Raw genomic sequence first — 6,000 nt, forward strand, 5'->3', positions numbered from 1 at the left:
TTTTCCAGATGCCAAAGGCCTTTCTCCAGTGAAGGTACCCTATTGTCAGTGCCTTACCTTGGACACTTTACGGCATTAAGACTGTAACTGTGTAACTAAATAAACCCCCTTTTATAAAAACCAATCCATCTCTGGTGTTTTGCAAAAGGGCAGCATTAGCAAACTAGAACAGTGTGTGAAACATATAGAATTAATACCCACTGTGGTTCAATATGTAAAGTTATAAAGTTACCAAGAATTAGATTTTGGAAAACTGGGCAGGAAGGATTTTTATTGAAAGATATTCATTAATACACAATTCCCTAATGAACTTATGGAGATAATGGAACAGAGTAAAGGTTCAAAGCTGCTGCTGAACTGACAGTGCCCTGTAAAATGGGCAAAAATGCACATCAGGATAAGAAAAGGCACCTGTATCTTGAAAATCATTTGAAATTTTTTGTCTTCTGGGCATTTAAAAACTTTATTTTGAATTTGAAATAACTTTAAAAGAAGGCATAACATTGATTATGATTTCAATAGGAAAGAAAGTGTGGGCTCTACAATACTGAGAAGCATAAACAGAATAACTGTACAGAAACAAACAAACAAACAAACAAAAAGCAAAATAGGAGCAGCCTAGCATCAGAAACAGGACAGCTCTTCTGGAGACAATGTTTAAGGCCATAAAGTGTTCACATCAGCAATCAGGTACCTTCACTGGAGGATGGCCAATGGTGTCCGGAAAATCTGTTAGCTGGGAAGGCACATGGCTGGCGTCTGCTCCAAAGTTCTGGTTTCAAAATGGCTTTCTCCCATGACGTTCCTCTCCAGGCTGCAGTTCCTCAAAAATGTCACTCTTAGTTGTACTTGGTATATTTGTCCTCTCTCAGCTTCTCCAGAGCAAGAGTCTGCTTTCAATGGCCATCTTCAAACTGTCTCTCATCTGCAGCTCTTGTGCTTTCTTTAAAGTGTCCCTCTTGGCTGTGGCTTCTCTTCAAAATGTCACTCACAGATGCACTGAGTTCCTTTTGTTTGTCAGCTCATTTATATGGCTCCACTGATCAAGGCCCACCTTGAATGGATGGGGCCACACCTCCATGGAAATTATCTAATCAGAGTTATCACCTACAATTGGGCGGGGCACATCTCCACAAAAGCACTCAAAGAATTACTATCTAATCAACACACTGATACATCTGCCTACACAAGATTACATCAAAGATAATGGCGTTTGGGGGGACATAATACATTCAGACTGGCACGCACACCATCCAACATAACCCTCATTAGGGCAGACACTGCATGAAGTAGATGTCAGCATTCATCATCCTTCACTTGAGTCAGTGCAGGCGCACCTGTGGCTTCCCACTCTCTCTCTACACACACACACACACACACACACACACACACACACATGCACACACACAACAATTTTTATCAAGATGGCAGAATCAATCAAACACAGATCTAGAATATTAGTAATTTGTTGCTCAGGGGTAACTTTCAGAGCAAATAGAAACTACCTGAAATACATTTATGGTCAAATTATTAACTAATTGTAATGATTGAAGTCATTAACCAATTGAAAAGATTCATCTTTAAAGGATACTATACCATGAGCATCTTCCCTTGATCCCTTAGATAACTTAATAACAAAAGTTTAAATTTTATGTTGCCCACAAAAGGATAGTAAGTTTCACCACCTCACTTTTTACACCTATGCATAATGGCCCACAATGACCCAGGTGGTTTCCCATTCTCATTTGCCCTACTCAAGAGACACTTTTTTTGAAACTAAGACTTTTCTCCTCTCTCCACTTCTAAACATTATAACAGTAAGAGATGTTGTCAAGAGGGGTGTCTGGGGAGAGAGATTAATGGTGTTATAACACTTATTGGAAAAGAAATACTTAGGAACGGGTTTAAGATCATGAGGTCAGTATTACATTTAGTGAGTTCAAGTAATTATGAGACAGTTAAGTGCACATGTGAGTAACTGGTTGAATAAAGGAGTTGTCAGTTAATAATAGAGTTGTGGCCTAGAAATATGAATTTTAGAGTCCTTGTAATTGGATGGCCAGTTCTCCAGTGTTTCTCCTGGATGAAAGCCGTTACCATCGTTTTTACCATCCTTAGAGAACCACAGTCAAGAAGCTATTAATTATCACTTAGCATCACACTTTCCCTCACAACAGTCTCTGTCTCATTGACAAATCCTGGTCTATAGCCTCCGATATATGCCTCAATGATATCAACTTCTCACTATCTCCCCATCCAAGTCATTAACATATATTGCCTAGTCTCCTATGTGTCTAACATTCCACTCTCTTTGGTTTCCAAGCACAGCTTTACAGTCTCCAAAAGAAATGATTTCCCCAAGAAAGGAATCTTTTAAATCACAATTTTCATCCAGTCACACAATATGCTGTACTTAAAACCCATTTTTACTGTTCATAGAGTAGTGCCCAGGACTTTCAAGGTCTGTTTGTAGCTGACCTTTCCCAAATCAGCTTGCTCCACTCTCCTTCTGTGATCAGTCAGTGCTTTCAGTGCATTTCATGCTCCTTACCCCTGCAGGGATTTCTGTACATTTGGCTTAGTTAGCTTCTACTTATTCTTTTTTTCTGTGTTGACAACTAGATTTCTGAGTGAAGCCTTCCTTAATCACCCAGCTTGGATCAGCTCTGCTAATATAAATTCCTATCCCTTTCATTATTTTTTCTTTACATCAGTTTCCACAATTCACATATTTGTGTGATTAATTTAATTATCATTGTAGTTTCTTTTCTCATTATTCTCTGAACTCTATGAGAACAACTATTGATTTTTGTTCATCTTCATTGTAAGATGCTGTTGTTGCCTTACAAGCATCTTAACCTGCCCTGGAAGTCATCTGCAGATAGTTCTTTTGTGCTCCCTTGACTTGTTAAGCCTTTCTTCTGGAGGATGTACTCTAGCCTCTGGAGAATGATCAGTTAATTTAGGTGGTAGGTTGGAAATTATAGGAAGTTAACACCCCAGAAGCTACCATTAACCAATTAAAGATGATGATTTCTGCATAAAAATGTGCCTTCTTTCCCTCAGTGGGAGGAATTCTGAGATACATTCTAGTTCCACATACTCTTTCAAAGCGTGTCTAGAAGGAATAAGTCCTAGTTTTCCACTGCAGTAGTTTAGACTCATATCGTTATTACTTCAGGGTCTTCTTCTGAGAGGGCTCAAACTAACACAACTCTGTTTCCAGTTCCTCGAACAGTATACACCACACAGTAGAATTTGAAAGCTATATTTCAAATTTGTTAAATAAAAAGTATAAAATAAGCAATTCAATTCTAGATTGTTGGAAAATGTCTTTTATATTTTCATAAAATCACAGAAGCTAGAATCATGTATTTAGTTCCTCCAGGATGTGATCTTGTTGCATCACTGTCCATGGAACCACTAATAAAAATAATTTTAATAGTTGTAGTATTATTTTAATTTTATTAATGCTGTTTTATTTATTTATATTTGATAATTAAAATTTTATTATTTGAACAATAAAAATAAAATAATTTACCTTTTAAATCAGAGTTTAAAGAGTTTATTAGCCAGAGTTTTTCAATGAAAATAGAAAGATTGTAGGTATTTCAAGCAGAGGGGGATTTAATACAGGAAAAGGTTAAAGGAGCAAAAGTTAGTGTCAGTGATACTTTTATATTGCTGCCCATGCCATGCTGCCATTAACACCCAGACTAAGAAATCAGCAGGAAATCACTGTCCACTTCACAACTCTTCTACAGACTTTGAATGATGGCAGGGGAATATGGCGGCCACTGCAAAACCTATTATTGCCAAGGTTACATGTCTGTTTCTGGTGTTGGAGAAGGAAGATGATGGCTTCTGACTCACATTTTTGACTTTCCAAAACTTGGGCAAATGCATCTCACAGAGGTCAATATGCTATGTCTGAATTTAGAGCATGTACTGATTATGATGATTGGATAGATTTTATCTATCCAAGATAAAGCCAAATCTGTTATCCACTGCTTCTCTCACACTTCTCATTTTATTATGTGAAATCCATAAAGTAGAACTAAATGATTGAAAATAGAAATCACTTAAACGACTCTAACATATTACTATCTTTATAGTTTCTGAGTCTCCTGAGATTCTATTTATATCTGTCATTTGGGTATTAATTTATAATTAGTTGGAAATATTTTAAAAATTATTCTCCAAAGCTGATGCACTATTAGGTGCATACCCTGTAATGATATGGGAGAAGACATGTCTGTTTTTGTTCAGTATGGTATCCATAGGTGTAAAGAATGGTTAAAATCCAAGTGAATTATTTGTTCTACCTGATTAATTACCTATCACTGATGTAGATATCCATGTGGCCAAAATTCAGATAAAATAACATATCAGCATTATTTATTTACATATGTATATGGATTTATTTTGAGCAAAATTTAAAGGAAAAAAACATATTGAAAGAAGATAATATAGCTTGATTTTTAGTTCCTAAATAAACTCTGTTTACATATTTTCAAATAGCCACTAGTTGCCTTTAACAAAGTATCTTAAATTGTTGACATGAAAATTATGGTTTTCACTTCCAGACTAAAGGTGATTTATAGACAACACTTTCTATACATTACTGATTTTTGTTTATAATTTAAAAATGCATAATTCATATATATGCATCAAAAGTTTGCAAGTTATATGCTTATAGAATATTTTGTGATCTCATCTGTCAATAAGCTGAGTGTCTTTTTCCTAGCTGCCAAGGATTTGGCAGCAAAACAGGATGAACATGATTTATAAGCCCATTAATAAACATTTTAGGATACTTCTAAATGCCTTAGATCACTCGGGGCCTTTTATAAATGTCTCTGTAAAAGCATATCCAAAACATCTCTAGGATATTATAGCACAACCATTTAACTTAATCATTTAAGAAAGGGAGGTTAGATATAATTTTAATATTTTTTATTAATAAGAATAAAAAATACACATATATTACTTTTCCTAATGTTGTCTGCTGAGTATCCTTAAGATTAGGTTAATGCACAAAGATAGTATTCCATTTCTACAATTTAATGCACATTTTAAAAATAAACTTTGGATTTTCCCATGGTAAATTTGAATCCTTATTTCATTGGCCTGGCTATTCTTCTCAATTGCTCTTTACTGACACCAGAGATTTTTTCTACTTTAATTTTGTACTTGAAAAACTCGGCTCAGACTGGTAGTGACAACACCCCATTAAAATCAGTAAGGCACTTGAATTCTTAAGAAAATGCAAATTACATCATATCCATCCTCTACTTAAAACCCTCCAGTAAGTTTCCATTGTTTTAGGAATAAAATCCAAATTACTTAGCCTAGTCCACAAGACCTGGCATTGTCAACAACCCTGTCTGCCTTTCCGTCTTTCTCATCACCCTCCAGGCAAATTGGCCTTCATTCAGTCTCTTGAATGTGCCCAGCTCTTCCAGGCTTCATTGCCATCCACAGGCATGTTTTCCTTGTCCACAACATTCTGACTGACCAATCCCACTATCCTTCTTGATGTTAGCTTCTCACGATGCCTCTGTTACCAAATATTTCCCCCCATTTCCACATTGCTGTCTTCTAGGTAGAAAGAAACATAAAGTGGAAAAAATGTATCTTCTTTGGTCACCACAATATATCCAATGCTTAGTACAATAGGAAGAGGTTGGCAAATATTCTCTATTTCATATGTGTGAATGAATAAGGTTGGCCATGAGCGGTTAAACCTGGCGGTAGTCGTGGCAACTGCAAGCAATGTTTTCATTGCTGCATCCACGTCTCCCTCAGAATCATCTGGTGAAGTTCACAATGGCCCTTTGCATTCACTGCCCAATTTTGATCCTGATGGTAGCCTTGTGAGGTCAGAAATGTTCTCTTATTGACATTTTAGTTGAGATTTCAGACTAGGGAAGGTAAACTGATACATGGTAATGAGAATCTAAGACCCAAGCCTTCTTAGCTTTAAGCTGGTAGTTGTTT

Source organism: Choloepus didactylus, chromosome 3 (assembly GCF_015220235.1).
Source record: "Choloepus didactylus isolate mChoDid1 chromosome 3, mChoDid1.pri, whole genome shotgun sequence".
NCBI lineage: Eukaryota > Metazoa > Chordata > Mammalia > Pilosa > Megalonychidae > Choloepus > Choloepus didactylus.